At 42.0% G+C, this 27,088-nt stretch overlaps 1 protein-coding gene across 1 annotated transcript in view; it reads left to right on the forward strand.

Moving 5' to 3' along the window:
* Positions 1 to 4,712: 4,712 nt before the first annotated feature.
* PPARG (peroxisome proliferator activated receptor gamma) overlaps positions 4,713 to 27,088 on the forward strand; it is a 55,375-nt gene continuing 32,999 nt past the window's right edge. Inside the window, exon 1 of the mRNA XM_030228120.2 lies at positions 4,713 to 4,832. The gene's annotated coding sequence lies outside the window, so the exon portion shown is untranslated. The remainder of the gene's footprint in view (positions 4,833 to 27,088) is intronic.

Here is a 27,088-nt window from a genome sequence, read left to right on the forward strand (position 1 = left end):
CATGAACAAATGTTCAATCAGAACCTGGGAGCAAAGTTCTCGAGACATTTTAAGTTAAAATTCGTATTTTTGAGGTTTTAGTCTTTAGGGGAATCATTGAATTGCTGTTCAAGACAGCAAATTCTCCAAAGGAGTTACTTTAGGAACGTGGTTGTGATCTGCTGACACAAATTTCTTTCATGAGCACAAAGCAATGGTACAGACAGCAGTGACTTCTCTCACAGTGCTTTAGCAATGCAATATCATTTCTTTTTTATAAATGAGTGAAATGAGACAGAGCTCAGTGACTCCAGTGACCCACAGGAAGTCAGTGACACAACCAGGAATAGAAGCAAGACCTCTCAGCAGCTCAGTCCCATGCTTTAACCACAACCCAGCCACCTCCTTCCCATCTCAGATTAGCACAACCCCGAGCCTTGGTTGCATCAGCTCCTCATTTCAGATGTCTAAGCATGTTAATTGTAGAAATCTGGGTTTCTGAAGTTCAGTTACATTCATAAATCTGTCTCAGCTCAATCACCCAAGAAATTTGGATAAACTGGTTTTAAATGAGGCTCAAAACGACCTTTTGGTTGCTTTAAGAGGATTCCTTCAGAAATGAATTTCAGATGGATTAACACATCAGTTTGTGCCTGAGCCCTTTATTCCAGTGTCTGTGATGTGCAATTTGGGCCCATTTAATCAGAGTGGGACTGGAACAGCAACACCATATCCCACTAGAGAAGAGCCAGGCAGTCCTGGAGAGGAAGTTATTCCCTCCAAGGTGAAATCAGAGAAGAGCTGGGGGGAGACTGAAGGTCAGGAAAAACCCCATTACAATTAGAGGTGGGCCGGCTGGTGTGATCTTGGCTTTAGTGAATTCACAGCAGGCAGGGGTTGGATTTTGCTCTCTTTGTATCCAAGCCTCGAAGTTCAGGCAAAGGAGGCTCCTTTTTAAGGGGTTTTGTTTTGACCCGCTCTGCAGTTATCTGTGGAAAATCTGCACCCTGCCTGCCTCTATCCCTCCTGCTGGATCCCAGCAGAAGCTCACCCAGCACACTGCTCTGCTCCAGGAATGCACTCTACACCCCAGCTTTGGCCATGTATCTGTGTAAAATGCCACTGATAGCAGCTGAAACTCTGAATTCCCTTCAAGAAAAGAGTGTGCAAGCTGCAGATAGGAGTGTGCTCTGATATTATGACTTCCTTTTTAAAAACATGCCTTCCCAGACCAAAAACTGCCAGTTAAGACAAAATGAGATATGCTGAGGCAAATAAGATATGCTTTTTATCAATAAAAGGACACCAGATATATGAATTAAAATATTGCATTACCCAAGAGAAAGAACACGGGGTAACTTTAAAAAAAGGCAGAGATACAGGACATTTGAAACTTGCCTAAACTCCATTCCTTTAAAGCAATGCAATTTGCACAACCAGGGCTTGCTGCTCAGGCTGTCAGATTTCTGGCTGCACTCTCAGAGCAGGAGGTTGCCCTCTAGATGTTAAAAGTTTGGCTACTTCTCCATTCCATCCCACAGCACCAGGACGGGACACACTGCGTGAGGGGGGATTTTAAACTGGAGTAATGCACCCAGGGACTGAGCACAAACCCAGGGGAAACATGAAAAGTCAGTAAAAGATGGAATTTGTGTCTTTGCAGAGATGGGAAGGGGCAGAAATCCTTGCAAGGTCGCCAGCGTGTTCAAAACAATTGTCAAAATCCCGGCATCGCCTCCAATAAATTAGTTTTTCTAACCATAAATGCCTACCTGGAATTCCTTGGGAATTGTTGCACAGAAATTCCTTCAGCAAGATGGAGAAATGAAGCCACTCAGGGGAGGTTATTCTGTCATTGCTAACACCCTGATCCATCTGGAGATCCCACAAAGTCCTCATTTCAGTTTCTCATCTCAGTGAGAACCATTTTTTGCCATATGATTCAATTTAATTCCCTTCAAATTTTCTGAATAATTGAAACACATAATGTACAGTCAGTCAGTAATAACTACAAGCAGAAATAACATTTTTTTTTCAGATGCAATAAATGCTTCAAAAAGACTCACCACAAAAAACGGGCTGATTAAAGTTAGTTTAAAATGCAATTCTTTCACATGAAAAGAATTAACTAATGCTTTTATACCCAATAGGAAAAACAGAGTATAATTGATCTTGTGAAGGCAAATTATCTTCTAATTTTAAAACCAGAACTGATGCTGAGAGAGTCTTTTCTGCTTGTCTTTGAACTTAGGGGAGAGCTGCCCATGGCTCAGCAAGGCCTGAGCCTGACATTTCATTCTTGTTTCATAACTCTCAGAGCTCCCAGCCAAACTCAGGAATCCTCTCAGATAAGCAGGGGAGAAAGTCTGGCTCATCAAAAACTGCACAGTCAAACAATGCAAACAAAAACTTACCAGAAACTGATAAATGTCTTTATTATGACCATTTCATGACTGTATAAAGCAACTTGATTAGAGAATAGATAATACACTTGTAGCCTGTTTTATTTCTTTACCAATACAGAAATTATTGGCTTTTTCTGAAAAAAACCACACTCTTTATTGAGGAAAAAGAAAGCAAAACAGATTAATTAAAATTATAAATAAGGCATACTTTTAATTACCAGAGAAAATGTATGGGCTCCTCATCTCTTCATTCTTCAAATTAAGATTAGCTGTCCAAAAGAAACATTTAATAGGATATCAAATCCTACCTAAAAATCCATGTAAAGCAGGAAATCAGAGTAAGTAATCTTTTCCTTTCCTGTCCCAATCTGCTAAAATGCATATTCACAAAATCTAAGTAATTTTTACACAAGTTATCACTCTGGTTTTGGTTTATATTTAATGAGCTCTGTTCAAAAGGTGAACTTGCTAAAGAAAATAATGCTCAGAACAGAACCAGCCTGACAGTGTATTTGTAGTATTTCTGTGAAAGCTGTGTTTGGCTGGTTTCTCTGGGCTGACAGAGATATCTGCCTCACCCGTGCAATTTAATTAAAATCCAACCTGTGCTTTGTATTTCTGCCTTTATTAAAAGCCTGGGCACAAGGCAGGACTGCACAGTCCCCACTGGATCTTATCAATACCTGCCAGTCTTTGGAATGCCTCCAGTTGCAGGGAGTTTGGAAGAGTTTGCAGGGTAAAACCTTGATTTTGGGGAGGGACCCCCTTGTTTCAGACCTTTAAACAAAATGGGGAATTCTCCAGCAGCAGAGCAGCAGTTCTGCTCTCACCAGGGCTCAACCAGAACTCTGCCAGGGTCCAGCTCAGATCCTTCTCCTTTTAACTCTCTATTGAAACTCTACCTCAGCTATTGCTGTAAAGTGGTAGAAATATTAATAACCAAGGTATTTAAAACCTCTTTGTTAAGATTGTTTTACCCACATTTGCCTCTTTGTTCATCCATGGTAATTCTGAGGGTTTGTTTTACTTGTTTTCAGGACCTGGCTTCTAATTCTGAGCCAGGGTATTACTGGAATAGGTTATTACTGCCGTATGTTAAAATAATTTTTAAAATACCCAACCCAAACAGTAAAAAAGAACCACTTAAAAAAAATATTTCCACATTTCCAAGGCTAAAAAAATTCAGATGAAAGGGAAAAAGCAGGAATTGAAAAAAAAAAAATCCTTGATCTGTCAAGGCAGAGGTAACACCTCAAGCCTATACAAATAGACAGATAATTCTCATAAAAATTAACACAAGGCTTCAAGCCTCTGCAGACAGAGAGATTGTTCTCATAAACAAAAGGCTGGAGGCAAAGTTAGTATCTGTAGGTAGTCCAGGTATTTTGACGTGTTCAACCCTAATCTATAAATTGCCTTCAGTATACAAATAATAAAGCAAATGTGGGCTCTCTTTCAAAACGCTTGATGACTAAGAGCCATAATGAGGCAAATTTGGGATCCTCTCAACCTTCCAGTGATGTCCAAGGGATCAGGAGTTTTTCAAGATAAACTGTTGTATCCCGGGGCACCTCGAGTTCCAGGATGACTCTCTAAAGCCTGTTGATCTTATGCCTTTTTTTCCACATCTAACTTCTTTTTCAAAGCCTCAGAGGCTGAGATAGAGGAGGTGACAGGCTTGTCGGGGCTTGCTGCCTCTGGAGAGGCACCGAGCACAGCCTATACCGCTCGCCTCTGCATTCCTGGCAGGGGGGGAAGAGCGCCCAGAGATTATCTCGAGCGAAAAAAAAAAAAAAAAAAAAAAAAAAAAAAAAAAAGTGAGAAAGAATTTGCTTTACCTCCGTTACTGCTAAGAACCTTGTCAGAAAAGCCTTTACTCCTGTCACAGCAGGACACAGCCTGACGTGAAGCGACCCAGCCAAAGCAAACCGCGCAGCGCAGAGCGGAGCTGGCTGCAGAATGGCAAGGCAAAAGAGAAAGCAGCCGGCAGGCGGAAAAAGTGAATTTTCAGTTACGGGAGATTACAGGGAGCAGAGATCAAACTCCAGCTGCGCTGCGGGGCCGCGCTCTGCCCTCGGCCACACGCGGCTGAGTGCGCTGCGCGGGCCGGGCCGGGCGGCCCGAGGGGACAGCGGGGAAGGAGCCGCTCCTCCTCCTCCTCCTCCTCCTCGTCCTCCTCGCTGCCCGCTGTCTGTCCCGTCCCGCTCTTCTTCGCCATCCCTGTGGCCGCTCCCAGTCCCCATCCCCGTTCCCGTTCCCATCCCCGGCCCGGCCCCGCTCGCTGCCAGCCCCGCTCGCCGTGGGCCGGCGGAGGCGGCGCCGGGGGGAGGCGGGCCCTGCCCGGGAGGCCGGGCCGAGCGGGGGAGTTTATCCCGCTGGAAGGGAACAGCTTCTCCCGCTGAGAACTGACAGCGCCAGCTCCGTGCGGCTGCGGGGACCGGCCCCGAGGTGAGGGGCGGCGCGGGCAGCGCGGGGCTGAGGGCGCCGCGGGGCTGAGGGCGCCGCGGGGCGTGAGGGCACCGCGGGCTGTGCGGGCAGGGCCGTCGGGGCTGCGGGGCTGCGGGGGCTCGGGGCGGGCAGGGCGCGGAGCCCCGGGCCGCCGGGGATGCTCGATGTGCCGGCCGGGCCGGGCGGGCCCCGTCGAGCGGGCAGAGCGGAGCGCTGGCCGAGCCGCGGGCGGGATGCGGTGCCCGGAGCGCCCCGGCCGCGCTCCAGGTGCGGTCCCGGCGCTCCGGCCGGGGCAGCCCGGGCGCTGTGTCCATGGTGCTGCAGCGGGTCCGGCACAGCCGGCAGCGGGGGATGCTCGGGGCATCCCGCCCCGCTGAGGTGAGGTGGTGATGGGCAGCACGGATGGATAGATGGATGGACGGATGGATGGATGGATCCGCTGCGCGCCGTCCATCCCTGCCGCCCGTGGGGGAGGCACCGCCAGGGCAGTGCTGGGCTCACCTGGCTGCTCTCGTAATGAATGAACAGCTCTTTTTCTTTTTTTTTTCTTTTTTTTTTTTCCCCTTCAATTTCCCAATCGCAGAAAGTCGGGGAGCCTCTTACAGCCTGCAACAACTGAGATGCTGTGTTGAAATATATTGTGTCTTGATGGCATGCCTCAGGTTCGCAGGAGCGTTTTGTAATCTTCCTGGTGTCATTTCTCCCCAGGGTATTCTGCAGCTAGAGAGTGCAAGTTCCTGTGGTGTTGTAACTTTGTGGCCCTGTGTACACACGACAATACTATGCTGACTTAACAGGGATGTGTTATTAATATCAGTGATGTAAGGCTGGTATTTTTTGTGATCAGAAGCTCAGGGAATTATCAATTCCTGGATGTCCTGTGGGGTTTAGGTTCCTTTAAAACGGATGGATCAGTTATAATTCCCCTTGAAATAAGCAGGGGTTTGGATTTGTATTTGTGACTGGCTGTCCCATCTGTGAACAAGCTCTTGGTGTAGAGCACTGTTATAACGTTCCTTTTTAAAATATCTGTTTTCTGGTAGCAATTAATCTATCATTTAATAAGTAATTTACCTTTTAAAAGGTTACTATGATTTGTTACTAGTTAACCAAAAATTCCCAGTGTACACCAAACAATTGTGACATATGATACTGAGTGCTCCCCTTTGAAAAGAAGTTTCACATGGTGTGCTCTCGTTGATATCAGAATCTGGTGCACCAAGTGATGTGTTTGACATCATTATTCACTTTGGCTGTCACAAAAAACAAAATTGCTGCAAAAAATTGCTCAGAGATTTAATTATGAGATTACAAGAAATCACTCCTAGCAGTGTGTTAAGGCATGTGGCACAATATAAGCATGGACTTGTCAGGGGGAGAGAGAGCTGAAAAAAAAATAGTTGGCACTGACTTTGAACGATAACCAATCAGAAATATAATATATAAAGGTATTTTTTACACAGACACCTTTTAAATTTGAATGTTTTTAGGCATCAGTTTTGTAATATATCTCACTAATTTGTAGTGGTTCAGAGATTCTGTTCTTCTAAACAGCCTTAAGATGGTCTGTGTTTCTTAGAAATGCCAAATTCCTGCGTAATGCAATGTATTTAACATCAGCATTCAATGAAACATCCATTATAATATGGAATATACAACTCATATTTTTCCTGATATAAATTTGTGTTTCATGTAACGAATCTGAAACGAAGGTGGTGAAACATTAGAATTTAATTGAAGGATATCGAAGTTATGCCTTTAACCTTCCTTGTGGGACTGATAAATGCACCCCTTATCAACAGTGCTCCTGAATCTGAGTCTTTTGTGGACTTTTTTAAATAACCATAAGTCCATTTCTAAGTCAATAAAAGAAATTTAGGCACTGTTTCAATTACTTTTAGTGTAATTTCCTCCTTATAGCAATGGCTAATAAAACGAATCTTGAAATGGATTTTATTGTAAAAACAAAAAAACTTGAAAGTAGAATGAAAACTCTGTCTTGTACAAAGCCGGACCAGATAATGAAAAGTGAACTTAATACTTTTTTCACCTTGATTGGTGAGGCCCTCTTCAGGTTTTTTTTTAACTATAATCTGCTCAGAGTGGAGGTGAAGATCTTTCCAAGCCCTTTTTAGTAGCCTAGCTGTGAATCACTAATTGTGTGTGTTTGATATTCAGAATCTGAGTTTCTTTTACAAGCTTTTTCACAAGGATTGTTCCCATGTCCCTCTCTGTCACGCAGTAAAAGTTTCCAGTGCAGTTACTCAAGAGGAATCATCCTACAATTACAAATTCTCCATGAGTCTTTTGGAGTCATGGATACAATACTTTCCATTAGTTATTGCTGCTGGTTTCATTTTTTAATCACTAATAGGTTTGTTAAATCCAGCATGATATGAGGTGATGAGTGCTAGTTATTCCACTCTGTATTTCCATAAAGGTGTCTAGTTTTTTAACAGCAGGATCTGGTTTTCAGGTACTTTGTGCCAAATGTTCCAAGTGTGTCAGGTCACTTTCTGTGAACTGACAAGAGGAAGAGTTAGAAACAATCCAAAGCCAGAGAACGTTGATGAACTCAGTCCTACTCCTCACGCCTCAGACAGAACCTGGGGTTCCCAATAACAGGTCAAGTTAAAGGACTTCATTTACAGAGTACTTGGGGAAAAAATCTCCTCCTCACCCCCGTTTTTTCCCCTGTGGGGGCTTTTCCAAGGCAGGGTGAAAAGCGGAAAAGCCGTAAGATTTGTCTTTGGATTCTCAGGAATATGAAACATCAATTGATTCCGTCCTTAAATAATAAACATTTTCTATTTCTTTTGTCTCTTCCCCCTTCCACTTTTTATTTTCCACAAAGGGAGCTTTTCCAGTTGTGCTTTGTTTTAAATGTAGGGTACTCCACCTTTTTCCAGTGGCGCTGCTCTCAGGTTCTAGGGACAATGTAGAAAATGCTGGTGCTAAGCAAATCATCACCCTGGTACTCAGCCCTGTGGTGAGTGGGCTTGGGATACTCCCAGGTCTTGCAGGTATACGGAAATAGGAAGGAGAAAATAAATGTGGCAACCATAGGAAACATTAAGTTTCTACTTCAGCATCAGCTCTTCTGCTGCAGCATGCACTTCCCTCTTCCTCCTGCTACAAAGTTGTCAGCTCTCCTCACACTGCAGGGCAAATTATAATAAATCTGTCGTGGAGTTTTGCTCTTTAAATTTAGAGGGGGGAAAAAAACAAACTGAAGCAAGGCTTATTCTGCAGTCTTCCTATCCGGAAACTTTCGCAGAACTGAAGTCAATTTGATGATGTTCACATTTTTCTCCCACTCCACCCACACCTTCCATTATATTATTTGGCCTGTTTGCCCTCTCATAAACCACTCTATAGAACTGAACTAAACAATTACATCATTCCCCAATTAAAATTCGTGATACATGAACTATATAGATAGTTTTAATTACCGGTGTTGCAGTAGTACGGAGCAGCCTAGTCATGACTGGGGCCACCTTCTAACTCAGATGGAATAATTGCCCCTGTCCTCAATACTGGGTGATCTGGGACATGAGAATGCAAAGAATTCCCCATTTGCAATGGAGAAACAATTCAGGAGTGAGACTGAGGCAAAAAATGAAATTTAAAATTTCAGTGTGTACATTTACGCTTGCAAGAGTAAATGATGCCGACAATGGTAACAGATTCTAATTAGCATTACGACAGATAAAGTTAGGGGTTTGTGTAATAAATCTCCAAATTTGCAGCAAAAACCACCTCAACTTCTAAGCAGTATCCTCTTTTCTTTACTTGGCAGTTTTTAAGCTCTCCCTGGAACCGGGGGAATATCCCCCTTAGACAAGGGAGGAGAAGGAACCAGCTCCAGAGCCCGGCTGTGAATTTCTGGAATGGACTAGCAGGAGATGCTCTGTGGACTTGCATAAGCCACCCCCTTTCCTCATGACTAAGCAGATCTCCTCCATGCCATGCAGGCTGCACATTCAGGACAAAGTCTATGAATTCAAGTCTCTGAATCCCAAAGTCTACTCTGCTGGTTGATAATTAGCAATTTACAAAACATCAAGCTGCCGCAGCTCCGGGGATGTAGGTCCAGCACCGCGTGGGGTGAACATCCCTGTGGGGCTCTGGACGTGCTTGTAGGGGATGTGTGTGTGTAGGGATGGGATTAACCCTGTGTTAGGAATGGCTTCCTGCTAATCTCAGCAGTGCTGAAAGGCTCTGTGTAATTTCTGATAACGCAGGATAATAAATATTAGGTAATATCCCAACAGAAAATACACAGGACGCTCCACGCTAGCAAAGGAACTTCTTGGTTTCATGGAAGATGCACAGAATCTAAAAAATAGATCAAAATCCCAGCTTCCTTGAGGTCAGTGGTGGATGTGCTGTCTCAGAAGGTTTGCAGTGATAAAAGTGTAGTCCTCTGTGCAGTTTGCTCCCTTGCAATTACTGCTGGATTCCTGCGTGGCTGTGGGTTTCGCATGCTCAAAATTGAGGCTCCGGCTCTGAAGGAATTGCTGCTTGCCCTGTGAGACTGAATGCCTGAAATTAAATAGCCATGAGTATGTATTATAGCTTAAGTCCTACATATTTCTCTTTAAAACTTGTGAGAAATGCCAGTGTAACAGGAGGAGTATATTCATTTGCCTTTTATGTGATCAATTTCTTAAGTGTTGGTGTTTCCAAATGAAACACCAACATTTCGGTGCAGACGTTGCAGTTGGTATTAGTTTATTCTAGACTTCAAATTAGGCATGGGTTCTACTTTTGGTCTTCTCACAGCTATTATTATGCCACTGTAAAATAGCCTACTTCGTGCTGCTTTACGGGCTGCTGGAATTTCATGAGCTCCATGGGGATTGATGTCTTTCCTCTTTATCACAGATCAGACTGGGACATATTTTAGATTCCCTTTTGCCAGAATCCCAGAATTTTTTATAGACCTCCAGCTCCAATTCCTCTAACTCACCTGTGTGTATAAAATCCGAAATATGTGATTTGCATCAGCCATACTTTCAGCTGTATGGAAAATTTATAGGGTGAGGCAGAGCAGTGGAAGTTTTCTTCTTGCATCTTGTGTTTCCCTCCGAGTTTCAGCATTTACTTTGCAGAGAATTTCATATTTGCACAGAGCAGTCCTGCCCAGAGTTATGATCTCGTCTTAAACTTTTTACACAATGCGTGATTACAGCGCATTGCATAAAACGGGATTTTTTATGTTATAATATTGCACGAGAAGTCCATAGTACTTGTGTGTTTGTTTAGATTTATTGAACAGAGAGGTTGTGTAACTGCTGTTAGTATTTGTGGCCGTGTAGCAGCAATTCTGAAGTTTAGAGGCTTTGAACTCAGGTGCCATCTGTGTACAAACAGACTGAGGAACGTTTTCACTCCCTGCGCTAGGGCAGTGCTTGAATATTGCTGTGAGCTGAGTGCTCGCCCATGGTGCTGTGAGAGAGATGTCAGGCTACCAAAAGACTCAGATTGTTCCACCAAAAAAAGGAACTATGGAAAGAAAAATGTTAATTACAGGCTTTAACACTCACACCAAGATCTTCTAGAAGGGGTGGTCAGAAAAACAGGTTTTACTACCTGGACCTGGTGCTTTGTGGTGCTATCTAATATGGGGGCTCGTGGAAAAATGCAGCCACTTCTATTTACTGCCTTTCATAATGTACATATTTCCTCATGATAGGTTTAGGTCCTGACTTTTTATGTCTACAGTAAATAGAACTGAGAGTTTATCCTTCCATCTCGAATGTGTTTTCCTTGGAGTTGCTGTTCCCTATAGTGGTATTTCAGTTTTTCAGCTAAAGTATTTTATGCTGAATCTCAGTTTTTAAGCCTCGTGGAAGCATGTTATTATGTGGTACATTGCTAGATTGATTTTGAATCCTACCTATGAATGTAAAAAAAGCAAGAAACCCAAATTTTATTTTCAGTTACACCCAGAGAAATCTACAGATAAGCAAGTACAGAAGTACATGAGGGCAAAAGGTTGCTTTATTTACTCAGAGTTTATCTGTATTCTCTAAACTTGTTCAGGACCATATTCAGGGAGAAATTTTGAAGAGGCTGCAGCAGAGGGTCTCATTCCCTTCAGGATTAGGAAAAACTATAATGTTTATTTGCTTTCTAGGAGTTATTATGTCTAATACAAAGTTCTTGCACTGACTTGATGATGAATGCTCCAGTCCCCCTGAAGTTAACCAGTGATAGGGGATGGATTTATTCCATGGAGTCACTAAAGTTCTGCAAAGGCTTGCACTGTTTTTCTTCCCTGTTGTCACTCCCAGATGCCAACATTTGCACTTAAACTGCATTTCTGAGATGCCTTGTTTGTACATCAGGGCATGATAACGTGTTTGACGTTTGAAATTGTTGGGAACACTAAGAAAAACAGGCAAGTGTTTTATTTCTTTTCAATATCCCATGGTATTGGCAATGTAAATTGAGTTTTACAAATGGGTGGATATTTGGGGGGTACTCATATGGAGGTGCAGACTTTTTGAGTTTTTCCTAGAACAGGATTAGGGAATGTGGAAACAAAAGTTCTGCAAATGTGCTTTCACTTTCAGAATTTCCAGCTGTTGCTGAAGCTGGTTTGAGATGATAAACAAGATGAAACTTTAAGCCTTATTTAAAACAAAAGGGTTTCACATTAAATCAGCTCTCTGAATGAAATAAGCACCATTTAAAAGGTTTCTTTTCCTGATTTTGGTTTAGATGTTTTTGCATTTACATTACAGCTACTGCCAGAATTGCTGAATTGGCCTGGAGTGGATTTTTTAGTACAAACCTCATCTAAATAGGAGTTGTTCATTTGCTGAAGAAAATAAGTTTCCAAATTGGTGCTACAAAAGTTTCAGGTCTTGAATTTAAAATAAGAAAAAAAAAATTCAAGAATTCCATTGAAAAGCTCAGGGTTTTTTACCAACAGTTTCAATGTATTTTTCATTAGTAAGGCAAAATAATTTTTAAAAATTTGATGGAAGCTCAGTTAGCTGTTCCTACCTCACTTCTCTGGGTTATTATTGTTGTTGCTGTTATTGGGGTTATTACTATATTTAATAAATGCTACTGGAAGCAAATTCCAGCTCTGCTTTGGCAGCTTGTGGAGCATTATTTGTGGTGTGAGCTCGCCAGTTGTCTCCAACTGGTGAATTGTTTTTGTGACACAGAACATTAGGCCATGATGAACAGGAAACTCAAGAGGGTTCCTTGCACAGCTTCCTTTGGGCACTGCCTGACCCTGGTGTGGCCAACTTCACCAGGCTATTTATTATGTCCCAAAATCTGCTTTAGTGTTGGGCTTTTTGCAGGGATCCAAGCCCTTGGATAAAACCCACACTGGAAATCCTTGCACTGCTCCAGGTTTTCAGACAGGGTAACACATCAGGTTATGCAAGCTGCATTCTGACACAGGTAATGACATTTGAGGAATTATTTTCTTAGATCAGGATTACTGATTTATTAAGAAATAGTGATTACAGCACAGCTGGCGTGGGCAGGAATTCTTAACAGTGCTTGGAGTACTGGGAAACCCTTCAGCACCAAGAACCCACTTTTCCTACAGCAGAGATATTTTCTTGCAGATGTCTTCTTAAAAAAAAAAATTGGCAATGAAAATCCTAATCCAGAAATAGAATATTAAAGATCCACATGCTCCATTTATATAAAAACCCACTTAGCAGGGGAATGTCAGAGTCCACACTGACAGGCCCCATTATGAAATGAGCCTATCACTCTTTTCATTGGTATCTGTCAATTTTTTCATGAGTCACAGTTTTGTTGAGAAGGGCATTTTTTATGCAAGGGAAGAGTTGCACACAGCCCAGCAGCTGTGCTGTACACTGTGAGCTGTACACAATCTGCTGTTTCATCCTTCATGATGTAACACTGAGGATGTGGAAGTCATGTGCACTTCTTGACATTCTTCATTTTGGTGCCAATTTCGAGTAGGTGAGAGATCAGACAAAAGCCCAGAACACTGCTCTGTATTTTCTCCATTCTGCTTTTAAAAGATAACCATATTACCTCCTCTTTTCTGATATTCATAAAACAGAATTTATGCAGAATAGGTGGAGTAATGTGTGATGTTAAGATTGGCTCTGTCTTTTTTAATCTTGTGAAATAGCAAGATTATCTTTAATCTTAATGGAGGCTACTGGTGTGCAGTGTGATTAGATTAATTGCAGTGGTGGATTAGGGCAGGGATCGAAGGCCAGTGTGGGACTCTGGAGGCCCAGCAGAGCAGGGAGTTGGGAAAATGGGAAGAAACTGTCCACACTGAATATCAGGAAAGGAAATTAATTAATTTATTCATTAAAGGAAATTTCAAAGGAAGACAGTGGGCAGATTAGCTATGCCTGCTGGATTTCTGTATTTATTTAGCCCTTTTTATTTTTGCCAATGAAAGTTATTAAAAAACGGGAGAATTCTTTAAAAAAATACAGATGTTTGACTTTCTTTCTCAAAGCCTAAAGTTTATTGTTGGAACCGTCTTGATTTTGAATTCTTCTCTTGGTCTCTTATGAGAATTTCAGCTTTTCTTGGTTTGAGATATGCTGACAATGCCATAACGTGGTCTTTCACTGTATTTTGGCATCCTTGCTCATTGTTCTTTCTCTGCCCAAGTTTGCTCTGTTTTTTAAATCTAGCCTTACTTACGACTCCTCAGAGAACAGGAACTGTCTGATCTGCTAAAAACAAGTGACAGCTTTCCTGTCACTGGGGACAGCAGGGCAGGCAGGAGCGTTGCTGAGCCCGAGGTGAGTTCAGAATAACAATGACTCCTCCGTAGCCCCGATTTTCTGTGCGGAGCGTGCCTCTGACGCAGGCTGGGCAGCAGATTCCTGTCTCCTCCCCTCCCCAGGAACAGGAAGGCACAGCATACAAACCCTGTGGCAATTCTGCTCCAGCCTGACCCTTAGGGTGACTCTTGTGTTGGCACTGGTCTGGGCATCTCCACAGAATGGCAGAGTTTTAATTTGATTTTTTTTTTTAATTAAAATTTTAATTTTTTTTTTTTTTATTAAAAAAGTTAATTTGAATTTAAAAAACCCAAACCCACAACAAATTGCTGGTTGTGAAAACAGCTGGACCATCTCTCCCTTTCCTCCCCAAAGTTTTGAAGGGAAGAAAAAAGGGAGGAAAAGGGCTGAGGTGAACAAAGGAAGAGAAAGTAGAGAGAGGCTTTAATTGTCCTGGAAGGCAAGCAGGAAAAAGCAAGGAGGAAGAAGGAATTGATGCAGGCATGGTTGCCACTTTCCTGACAATTACTCCAGGAAAGGCTGATGAATGTAGTAATTATACGTGGCAGTGACTCTGTGAAATAAAGGGATTTTCTGGAGTTCAAAACAGCCAGTGTGATAGAGCACTCATTTAGCTATGAATATGGAAATGAAAGAAATGAAATAAAGACAATGTGGGCTAAGTGCTAAATAGCACTGCTGTCTACTTCCAGGGTGTCATTTCAACTGAGGAAAACATCCTCTGAGTAAGAATTCCTGAAGTTAAATCAGAGAAAAAAATTGGGAAATATGCTGCAGGGGGGAGGTGGCAGTGGGAAGAGTTCCTGAGAGAGCCCATGGGATTTTCCTCCCTTCATCTTCTACCAGCCATTCTTCAGAACAGGTTCCCTTCTTTCCTCTGGTGCTGAGCAGTAAATCTGGTGAAAAGGGAGTTTTCCTCTCCATCCGTGGAGAATGTGGATTATCCTAAAAGCTGGGGATGATTTTGAAGTGCCAGTATGTAATTCACTATTTCCACAGTAGGAGATATAATAATAATTATAAATATGAATAATTATAAATATGAATACTTAAAACCGATTTCCAGTTTGCTGCAGTGCTGCCATTCTTATATTGTGGAATCTTGAAGCAGCAAAATATTTCCTGTGATTTTATGAGACATGAAGATGGATGGGTAAATGCCTCTGTTGGATGGCAGGAATTTGATCATTATCAAGAATGGAACTTTAAAATAAAAGTTTTCCATCTGCACAGGGGTTTCTGCACAGACATTTCACTGAAATGAACTGCAAATTTAGGATAAAGAGGTCAGTGCCTTTATCAGTGCTCAGCACAAGGGTGTGCAAGAGAAAAGCATCCCTGGTGGGATTTAGGAGAGTCCCGTTCGTGTTGACACTGGGGCTGCAGCTCCAGAGTGGTGAGAACCCACCACAGCAGAACTGGGAGCCCTGGTAGGAGAAAGGCTGGTTCCCAGTCAGACAGCTGAGTGCATTGGAGGAGAACCAAAGAACCCCCCAAGGCAGGGATGTTCCCCAGTCTCACTGGGCACAAGGGCTTGGAGCCACCAGCAAACCAGAGAGCGCTGGACTTGGGCACGGCTGCAGGAGTGAAGGGTTCAGTGGGTGCATTCTGGAACTGTCCCTGCTCCAGTTCCAGCCCAGCCAGCTGAGAGCCATTCCATCACTGCTCTGAAACCATTTAGGAGCCAGCAGGGGCCATGGACCATTTGCAGAAGGCCATTTACAAATTGCTCCCGTTTGCTGAAGGGACAAGCGTGGCCAGAGTGGGAGCCCTGGTGCCCTTCAGTTTATTGACGTGGAATCAGCTGGAACACCTTCCAGAGCTGTCAGCATTTCCTGCTAAGTTTCTTCCTGCCCTCAGAGCAAGATGATCTGTGCTTAGTGCTTGGATTTATACATTTTTAGTTCTAAAAGAGGAGCGATTTGTAATCTGGAGATCTTTCTAAGAAAGCTTGTGGCACCCAAGACACAAATTGTATGTTTGGTAAAGTAAAAGTCAGAATTTCATTAACAGAAAAATCTCTGCAGGTCATTTTAGTCTGTGCTGCCTGTTTATTTGGCTGCCATGTAAATAAATAAAAGAAATAAAGCCCAGAATCTTTGAAATTACTCCCATTTTTTTTCTCACCCCTGGTGAAACAACAAGTTACAGGAGTTTGTGACGTGATGGCAAAATTCTTCCTCTGTTTATTCATCTGTCCTGAGCAGATATTAGTACAACACTTGTATATGATACAGTCACTGCTCTGAAAAACAATTTGAGTTTTTTATTGTCCTACTGTCTGTTCCAAGAGCTAGAGACAACATTGTAACTCACCTGTAAAGAATACATTACAAACTGTTTGCTCTGAAAACTCCTGGCTCCAGTGAAAGCGCAGAGGGCAAACAAAGTTCTGAAATGTGTGCACAAGGTGTGAGAGAAGGGGGTTAGGCCTGGCTTTAATTCCTGATTCTGGTCCTTCAGGGCAGCCTAAGCTCTGCTCACCATCTCCTGCCTTGAGTGGGATTGCAAAGGACACATTGGCTGATGTGCCCCAAATTGTGTCAACAAATAAACCATGGAATTTTAATTTTGTGGTAATTAAATAGAAAGCATTTCACACAAAAAGTGTAAAATCCAAACGACGAACGTGTATTTTAACACCTGAAAATTTGGGAACTAAAATATTTGACAGTGTTGGCACTAGTTTAAATTTCATTTTTGCCTTAAAAGTTGATAAATATTTTAAATGCTAAATTCTTTCAGCTCTGTGATCATTGATTCAATTAGAGGAGCTGAAATTATCATGTTTTGTTGAGACTTAAAAAGAAATGTCAAGAACCTTGTATGGATAATTAAACAGGTGAAGCATTCAAGAAGAAATACAGAATTAGCTATAAGGTTTTTCAAAATAATTAGACATTTACTTCATAATAAAAATTGGGCAATTCAGAGACTCAAAGCACAATTTCGGATGAAAATTTTAATATTTTAACTTCAAGTAATTGATTGGCAACCTCAGAAACAGCAGAGAGAGGAGGAATCTGTTTCTCTTTGTGAGGGCATTGTCTTGAAAGGGAAGCTAGGGATGGGGAAAGCCTTTATTTATATATGAAAAGCATTTATTTCTATGGGAAAAACACCCCAGCACTCCCCAAGCCCTTTTGTTATTCTTAACTATAGAGGAAATTTTAAAGGAATTTTTCAAAAACCAAAACTTGTCATTTTTTAACCCTCTAAACTGAAAGAGGGGGATTCAGGTTCGGTGTTAGAGGGAAATTCATAAACCGGAGAGTGGGGAGGCCCTGGCACAGGGAAGCTGTGGCTGCTCCATCCCTGGCAGTGCCCAAGGCCAGGCTGGACAGGAATTGGATCCACCTGGGACACTGGGAGGCCCCTGCCCATGGCTGGGGTGGCACTGGGGGATTTTTGAGGTCCCTGCCAGCCCAAACCATCTGGGATGCTGTGAAGCCATCCCCTCCCTCCGTGTGCTCAGGCAGCAGCACAACCACAGCCACTCCACACTGGAAGAGCAATCCAGGAATGCAGAGTTCTGGGAGGACTTTTCCTCTTTTCTCAACCTTTAAGGCATATTTTTCAAATTTTCTCCATCCACCTTGGAAAACCTGATCTAAAATGGGAATTAAACCATAAGAATGGATATCTGGTGTGTTAATATCAAATCAAAATTTTCATATTTACCTGAGCTGAAGTGGGAATTAAACCATAAGAATGGATATCTGGTGTGTTAATATCAAATCAAAGTTTTCATATTTACCTGAGCTGAAATGGGAATTAAACCATAAGAGTGGATATCTGGTGTGTTAATATCAAATCAAAATTTTCCAGTTTCAATGGTTTGTAATAGGACTAAGAGTAACACAGAAGGAGAAATAAAGGGAGTAGTGTGGGAATTCTTGTGGCTGTTAAAAAGTGTGGCTCTGCCCTTATCCAAAGAATTCTTCCAGCAGTAGAACCAATTCCCTTCGTTTCCTACAGATATGTCTTTTTGGAATTCTTCATTTGGATTTTTTGATTTATATTTTTTTACTAGTTGAGCCCAAATTTTTGCTTTTCCAGTGGTGACACCCACAATGATTTCAGCCCTTTTTGTTCAAACTCCTCTACATTTTTAGTCAGTTCTGGCTGAAAAAAGCCAAGAGTTCCCAAAGCCCTCAGGATGAAGAGAAAGACCCCAACAAAGACACAATAGGAGTGAATATTATAAGCTTATTTTCTTTACAATGACACTGTCAACTGAAACATTATTTTTTAATGGGCATTATATGAATCAATCTGTTAAACAAATATTGGTGGTTTAGAATGCATTCCAAAATTTGAAGTATTCTGCATACCTTTGGGATGTGCTGGCCAGCTTCTGGAGCCACTGAAATCTGGGACTTCCTACAAGTTCCTCGCTTCAAAATGAGGCTGGATCTGAGCATTTCACTGCAGGGAACTGGAAGCACCAGAAGTCCCACAGGGAAACATTTCCCTTTTGGTAAATCAATCGTGGCTTCCAGAGCAGAAGCCCAAAAGGCATCTAAACATTTCCACTTTAGTCTCAACTGCTTTGTCCATCTTTTGAATTTCCTTCCTCTGTATCTGAACCACAGGCTGTTATTCAAAAATTGTGTCAAATCATCAATTCATAGAGCCTGAAACTTTTCCAAGAGAATAAAAAAGCAGTTTGTGGCCTCTGGGAGAGTAAATTCCAGGGTTAATTTATAACTAAAGCAAATGTATCTATAAAAAGAAGAAAAGCTCCATAAGAAATATGTTAACAAATGACAAGAAAAAAGAGGCTTGATAAAAGATATCAGGACTTGTTTGGCACCAGTGATTTTATGACTGAGGAATTCAATTATAGGTGTGTTGGGAGTAGCAAATCACAATCCTTTAAATTACTAATGGGAGACAAAGCTCTTTATCATGGCCTGAATGTGCTCACATGAAATGTTCAGTCCTGCCCTCTGTAAATAAACTTTTAGTGCCTGCACTGTGCATCTGCACCAGCCCTGTGTCACCACCATAAAAAAGATACCCCAGTCTGTTGAGTCACTCCTCAAACACTGCAGGAGCAGGAATGATGTTATCCATGAGATTCCTTCCTGTAGCATGGGCTGTTCAGCTGGCCCTTTTTCCTGCTGTATTACTATTATTATTATTATTGTTATTATTTTTCTGGAGTGGTGCTGGATTTGCTGGCAGGAGAGCTCAGGCTGTGTGACCTCAGGGCTCCCAGCGATAGGCAGCGAATGCTATCGGCGGGGATTTGTTTGCTCTCTTGTTGGACACACGAGTGTCACAGAGCTCTTGGGCTGGTGATGCAGATAATGACTTTGGACTTGCCCAGGAGAGGCAGATTAGGCTGGGATCAATTGCAGATTAAGCCCTGCCTAGAGCCTGACACCATGGGAAGGCTGTCTGCTCCCTGCTGTGGGAGCAGCGATCCCGTATCTCTTGTCAGCCCTGGAAGGAGGAAGGGCTGCTGCTGGAAATGCAAATTGATCTGGTGGGGAGATCCCCCTGCTCCAGCTGGGGCAGGGAAGTGCAGAGAGCTCCTCCTGAGCCTTCCAGGGCTGCAGAGCTGCAGACACGGAAACTCGTAAAGGCGGCGGGGCTGGTTTGAGGCTCCTTTGAGTCTTTGTGGGGTTTTGTTGGGTTTGTCATTGCCATGACCTCCAAACCTTCCCTTTCTACTGGGCCATCCTTGTAGGAATGTTTTAGTGCTCACCCCAAACTATTAAGCCAGCCAATTATACAAGAAGTGATAGTAACAAAAATAGTAAAAGTAACAAAAAGTAATTCACTTTATTTCATCATCGCTTCCTTTGCTTCTTTTGGCTTCTCTATGGCTGACAAAAAAATGTTGTTTGCCTAGCAAAGGTTCAGTGCACAAAGCTTTCACCCTGAATATCCAAAAAGCAAAACATGTACTTCTTTCTGTGTTGACACTTTTTTTTGGTTGTCTCTTTGTTGGCCAATGAGATTTAATTTTAGTGAGAAAATTATTCTCTCCTAAATAAGAACTTATTAACAGTTGTTGGTTTTTACCATCTAGAGCGTTTGAAAATTTTAAAATATAAGCAACATCATTCAACTTCTAGTTATTTAACTAATTGTTGGTTTCATTGACATAGAGGCAGAAAGACTAAGAAGTGTTGGAGTACCCCTGTCTTAAACTATCAAAAATGTTTATTATACATAATATGTAATAAGTATGTAACCACTGTGATTGGTAGCTGGTAATCAGCCTATAGCACTAATATTGAGAATTAATTTTACAACCTCCTGCTTTTAGATCAGGTTCATGAAATCCCAGAATCTATATTCTGTCTCAGAATACTTTCTCTGTGAAGAGGAAAAAGCAGTGCTGTAGAGGTAGATTTTCCACACAGGAATAGAAATGTGTTCCACAAAGCCAGTGCTGCCCTGGTGCTCTGCATGCAAGCTCACAGGCCTTAAAACTCCTCACAGTTTACTCTCAGATGACACTGGGAGAAAAAAAACTTTAAAAAAAGGTGAAAGATTCAGGGAAATACCTTTGTTAAAATGCTGGGGTGTTTTTGGTGAACTCCCTCTCAGGCTCCAGGAATGCACTGAATGTCTGTCAAGCCCACAGGGCTGTCCATGCTGCAGAAGTGTATGAATTTGTCCCTATGCAGAGCTGCCATTGCTGTTTTCCTTATCTGTGAAGGAAACACAGCAACTCCCACTGGGGAAATTTCATCTTAACTTGATCTTAAAATAAAAAAAATCAAGGGAAAGGTCATATCCTAATAAGCTGTGCGAATCTAAATTCCCAGGGAGCTTCAAAATGACATTGTATGACTAGGGCATTAACAATTTTCCAGCATGTATTTTTGAACTGCTTACAATAGTGGTTTTTACATCCCAGAACAAATAGTAAAAGCAAGACACAACTGGCAGGATCCAAGATGTGATTCACAGCACGTGGCCCATTGATAATCCAGGGGAGCTGACAAACACAGTGGGATTGGCAACTTTCTCTGCTTCCATTGAGATGGAGATCTCGGGAGGAAGCTTTTTATCGCTCACTTGACGTGCTCTTGTGATGTCAGGATCAATGGTTTGCACTTTTCCCCCAGTCTCAGATTTTGGAGCAGTGATTCCCTAGATTCCCTTGGGGTGTCTGAGGAAGGAGGGGTTCTGTGGTACCTGCATGCTCTGGATGGAGATTTTAGGTTGCTATGATGAGATATTGAGCAGGAGGCCCAGCACTCCTGTTCAAAACAGATGCTGCCATTGCTGTCCTGCAAAAGGTAAATCAAGTGCACTGGTGGAAATTTTACAGCCAGGTTCAAAGGAGAACCAGTGTTTGCCTGCAAACTATCTTGTCTGACTCAGTGGCCATATACAGAGAGGAAGCTGTAAAAAATAATCCATAGTTCTGAAATGAACCAAGCCCAGTAGCAGATTACAGCAGAAGCAGTTCAGAAATCAGAGTGAGAGCAATTTCTGGATGTGTTGGTTCTGCACACCACAGAGGTCTCAGCAGCCCTTCCCTTGTGCTGGCAGGGTGTGTCATGAGCCCAACACTGCTTGGAGCCCAGTGAATACCTGTCTGCTTCACAGATTCTCTGGTGTTCAGCCCAGTTTGTGATGCTGTATTGATAGCAGAAAGGGAAGGTGAGAGACCAACACCAGGCTCTGCATTCACAAGCCCTGTCAGTTTGGGTGGGTGGAATGGAATTAGATCTTGCTGTGCTTCTTTCCATGCTGGTCATTCCCTCTACACCAGGCACATCACTGCTGGTGAAGAGTCACCAGAGCTGCTGCAGGATCCCTGCTCAGCTTGTACAGAGGTTTAAAGCTGATGTTCTCACTTTGTTAGCAAAGGGCAGGAAAGGAAGGGTGTGGGGAGCACTCAGCTGCTGCAGACCCCCTCTGAGCTCGTGGATTGCAGCTGATGCCAAAGTTCCAGGGGCAGTTTTGCATCCGCAGAGTCTTACCCTGACATCCAGTGCTCTGTTCCACTCCCCCTCACTGGATGGGATCCAGCTGTCCCTTCACAATTTGCTTCTTGGTGATATTCTCAATAGTATTTTCACATAATTCTTTTGAATTACAGCTGGATCATTGAAGAGATCAACCATTGGCATGCAGAAATTTGTAACTACTGAGCTTGGTTTGGCAACTAAAGAAAACTGAGAGCAGTAAATGTGCCAGGAGCTCACCCTCAGTCCACATCAGAGCCACATGTTTGGCTGTTCACACGCCTGCTCCAGGGGTCACAGAAAGTCACAGAAATGACTTTTAGTTCCTCACACCCAACTTGTTTGCCTAGAAAAAGAATCTTCTAAAAAGAACAATGGGGTTATGACAGTAATAATTTCTTGCAAAGTTAACTGTTGGTGTTCTGGCCCAATTGAAGATAAATTGCTGATTTAAAATAAACCAATCCAGTTATCAAATATCCCAGAGTTTATGGGTAAAATTGCAGCGTGTGATTTGTGGTTTGTGTGTGAGAATGGCGCATGTATTTAGATTAAAGAAATATACTTACACAGAATTATTCAAAACAGCACTTCACAGGAAGTTAGTTAATATATTTTTCAGTAGAAAAAGAAAAAAGGCAAGAAATTAGCTATCAATGTTATCAATCATGGTAAATTGTAACTCTAGTTTTTAGTTTTCTAGTTTCTAGGAACTCTACATTTTTGGCTTGAATTGTGGTATATCCTTACATTTAACACAATAGCAAACTGAAGGATTTGCTGTTGGTTGCCCTCTTAGGTTCCCTGCAGAAGAAATTCCTACAGCAATTTAAATATAGCAAAAACCAAGACGATGACAAGAACACATGACAGAGAAGGGAACTGAAATTTTCTCAATCTCTTTCTTCCCCTCTTTTTAATGCTGTTAAAATTTAACACAGCTGCCTTGCTGGTACCACTATTAATGTTGCATAACCCTATAATTATTAATCTTTTTGAAACACTGTTCAAACTTGATTATACACTTTTCTCCTCAAGTGAAAGCAGCACATGCTGTCAAAGACAGGATGGCAGCTGAGGTTTTTAATGATAGCAGGTGAGTTTCCACGGGCTGGGATCTCTGTGAGCTGTCATCTCCAGCCCAGAGTTTCAGAGGATTCCAAATCCATGGGAGCAGAGGGGGCTGGGGCACGCTGAGATCGCCGCTCTCCCCACAAGACCCGTGTGTAAAACACAAACTGCAGGGGCTTTGCTGCTCCACTCAAGCACTGCTAGATTCTTTCCAGCTGCAAACACATCTCCAAAAATGACTATTAGGAGCAGCTGTTAAAAATAGCAGAATTGTGACATTGGCCAGAAATAGCTTTCTCCTGAGCTGCTCTCAGCCACGGGTCCTCCGCTTTCCGTCGCTGTCCTCAAGTGATGTCACTTGAGCTCTTGGACATCTCTTGGCAAAAATAGCAGGGCCACTTCCCAGCTCCCTGAACAGTGACTGGGACAGTGGCAGGGGCCCCGTGGGTGGCACTTGCCACCTGCTGACACTGTGGGTCAAAGATCCCCAGTGTGAAGAAGAATCACATCACACACAGTTTTTAAAATGTTTGGTTTTAGTGCAGAGGCAAAGAACAGTAGCAAAGACATGGAATTCAGTTTACTGGCAGACACAGATATTTATTTGTTTTATATTCATTTGGTTGTAAATAAATATATTTATTTATAGATATTTATTTCATTTATTTAAACAAATATGAATAGAAACAGCCCCTGCTTTGGGGATGAGGGACACTCACAGGAGTGACAGGCAGCTCACGAGTGTGGAATCATGTTCCACACCTTGGCAGGTGAAAATGTTTGATCCTTCTTGGGCACTTCCCATGGGGGTATTGGAAAAATTTTACTTCCAAATAGAGAGGTTGACAAAAGTAGGAACAAATCACATCAGACATATTCTCAGGATATTAATAACACAGAGAAAGATTAACCCAACAGAAAATAAGATCAAAGAAATTTCTTCCTTTTACTTTTCAGACACATTATAAAATCCAAGCCATGCCAGATACTTTATTAGAAATTACAGCAGGTTTTTGAAACTGTAACCAAGTCAGGACTTTGTAGAATTTCCCATTAATGTATCATTATGCAGGTTATATTTAACTTCTTTTTGAAGTGCATTAACGATTTTGAAATTAAATAAAAGATGAAATCGTGTTCTTTCCCCACAAATATTTTGTCTTTTTTATTGTTATAAAAGGGCTGCAGGGGGAATATTCATCTCTTAGTTCAGGTTCAGACAGCACTTCCCCACTGTGTTTTCAGTAAATTCCTCTGTGTTCTGAGGGGAATGATGTCTTGGGATTTTTTTTTCCCTTGAAAAGAAGGGAAAAGAATTCAATATTTGGAAAATAATTCAATATTTCCATCAATTCTGGGCTGTGTTAAAGGGGAGCTTTTCTCAGAAAACTGTGAGGGGGTAAGGGCGGTGGCAGGAGGATTTTAATTAATCTTTAATTATCACCCAAAGTGAGCTGATAATCCCCTGTCTGAGCCATGGATTGTGGTATTTTTTTTTTTGAGTGGTAAAGGGGGTTGAGTTGATCAATTTCAGAAGGAAAATTACATCACTGAAAAGAATTTGATTTGCCCAATGTATAAAGTGACATCCAGGACTACTTGGAGTTTGGCAGGGGAGCTGTTGGGTATAAACGTACAATATTAGCCAAGATTATAAATTATGAAATTATAGTATTAATATTATAATTATAATGATAATTATTTCATTTAGAACTCAAGCTGAAGCAGTTCTGTTCTGGGCCTTTCTGGTATCATTACTTCACAGAAATTCAGATCCTGGGTGCTGGATCTAAGGGTATTCCAGGTTTTATTTTCCCCTCTCCTCAGTAGTTACTACAATTTCAGCTACCAGTTTGCAGAAAGCTTTTCTGAAGTATGTTAACCAGAAAAATCCTAATGAAATTCCTCTCTTTTTTGCTGAAAGTTAGAAATTCAAAAGGAGGTGTTGGTGCTAACTTAATTCCCAGTTTTTAGAGTGGATGCTTTAGCATTCTTTCTCCCAGTTTGCTATCATTTAGTCAAATACAGGCTTTAAAATTCCTATTTCTAATAACAATTCTCAATGCTTAATTTCCTTCAGAAATTCCCCACCTATTTTTTTTTCTGAAATAAAACACTGAGCACAATATTACTTAATATTGTATTTTATACTGACCCCCCCAAAAAAGAAGAGTGGGGAAGATTCTTTTGAACCTTGTAGTCCAGCAGAAGACTCCCAAGTGAAAACTGTGCAAGGGAACCTAAACCTGGAGCAGAACTCCACATTCATTTCCAGGTGCTCATTAAAGACTCCTCAGAGTGTTGCAATTGCAGTTCCAGCAGCTCACCCTCCCCGTGCCCTGAGCCCACACTCCCAGCCTGAAGCCACCTTGACTTCAGGGGAGCCTGAAAGCTGCCTGGAGAAATTACAGTTCAGAAAGAGGGAGCACAGGGGAGGCAAAGAACATTGATCTCAACCTGTGATAAGCATCCAGCACTATTGAGAGCAAGCACTCCTGAATCACATGTGAAAACATGTCAACATGCTTCAGCTGGGAAATTTTTGGAGGGTCAAAAGTACAGGAGTCAGGTGACAAGGGATTGCTCTGGTGCTGGAAAGTGGCTGAGCAGGTTGGATGCTTTGCAGTTTGTACAGTTGAGAAGGTTAATTTTATTTTTTTTTCTAATTTAAAAGATGAAAGGGATCCATTTGTGCAACAGATGATAGGTGTGCAAAAGTTCATGTGTGTTTGTTATTACATTATTTCATTGCAATGGATTACTACATTATTTATCCTGTGTATTTATTATTACATTATTTAACTCTACTCAGTGTAGGGTAGAAAGCCTGCTGTTGGATATAGTCAATTTTGGGGGTCCTTTTTAGTTTCCTGGTGTTTGTCTTGGCAGAATAACGTTGGGATGTCACCTCTGCTTCCCCTCCAAGCTTAGGAAGGTGTGCTTGAGGAATTTCACCCCCTAATGAAAATACCCCTCAATAACTGCATGTAAAAACCAAAATCTGATTATCCCCAATAAATCAAAAATAAACCAATCCAGTTATCAAATGTCCCAGAGTCTGTGGGCAGAACTATAGTGTGTGATTTGTGATTTGTGTGTGAGATGATGAATTTGGGAGCAACTAAAAGAGGAGAGTGGTGAATGCTCAGCCCTCTTTGGTGCTATTTCTCTGCTTTCTCAGGATTGCTGTTGGAATTACCTGGCCATCACAGTGGCTGCAGAGGCACACAGAGCATTATTTTACACTGGATGCACAGAAATTCTATAGAATTCTATACAGGAAAGGGGATTTGCTGTTTCTCTGAGCTCCCTGTGTTTAATGCAGCAATGCTCAGCATGTTTATGTTCATGAATGAGTTTTGCAACATGGTGCTTTTGCACTTTTACAACTTGGTGATTTTCCAACAGATTAAATATTTTGCCAAAACCCAGCACTCAGTCAAATCACGTGGACCCTCCCTCCAGCCTTGCTGTATTCAAATACATTTTACATTTTTAGTGTTGGGAAGATAAGAATGTGATGGAAACGACTCATCCCAATCAGAGAGATGCATTTTTATGGATTATTTGCAGTGTGTTTTTCTTCCAGGAAAAACTTCAAAAGTGGGATTTAATTCAAGGAATGAGTTTAAATACATATGGCATTTTTCCTCCTCCTCCTCCTCCTCCTCCTCCTCCTCCTCTTCCTGTGGGAGTATTCAGTATTCTGCCATGGCAGGGAACTGCATTTAGGATATTAATGAGTGTATTTCACCCCAGTCCAGTTGTGTGCCTTATTAGCTCATCTCTTGGAAACCATACTGAAGTTTACTGTCTTGTGAACATTCAAAAGCACTGACATGACAGTCTGTGGAGAGAAAATAATCCCAGGCTTCTTACCAACAGAATTCTGCGTCCCAAAATTCCCTACTACTACAACAACGTGGATTGACAAAACTTGATGTGGTTGTTTCAGTATTAAAATTACAAAAATTCATCAGGGTTAGTATCAAATTCATCACATCCACAGTGTTTTAAAAGAAGATTAACTGGATATGGTGCATGTAACATTATCTATGAAAGTTATAAACATTTCAAAAACAAATGCAAACTTTGTGTTCTGAATTCCAAAGTGGAGTACAACCATTTAAAATTCCATCCTAAATGGATACCTCAGCTGTTCATTATTGGCCAAGCACCATCTCCAAAGAATGGAGTCTGTTATTAATACATTAAACTGCAATAAGAGACATGTTGGTAATGACCTAATGAAAGCAGATAAGCAGTGGAGCAGCAGATTGTCCTGTGGTGCTCACACAGGTTTGTGCTCTGCCACACCACCTGAAATCCTGGAAAATCACATTTTCATACAACACACCCTGTGTGAGCTCAGGAGAAACTCCATGAATGTTTTTGTGCTGCCCTTGAAGGCTTCAGACAGAGCTGATCCCTGTTGAAACACCAGCAGGCTGCTGGCTGACAGTGCCAC

Source organism: Serinus canaria, chromosome 12, assembly GCF_022539315.1.
Source record: "Serinus canaria isolate serCan28SL12 chromosome 12, serCan2020, whole genome shotgun sequence".
NCBI lineage: Eukaryota > Metazoa > Chordata > Aves > Passeriformes > Fringillidae > Serinus > Serinus canaria.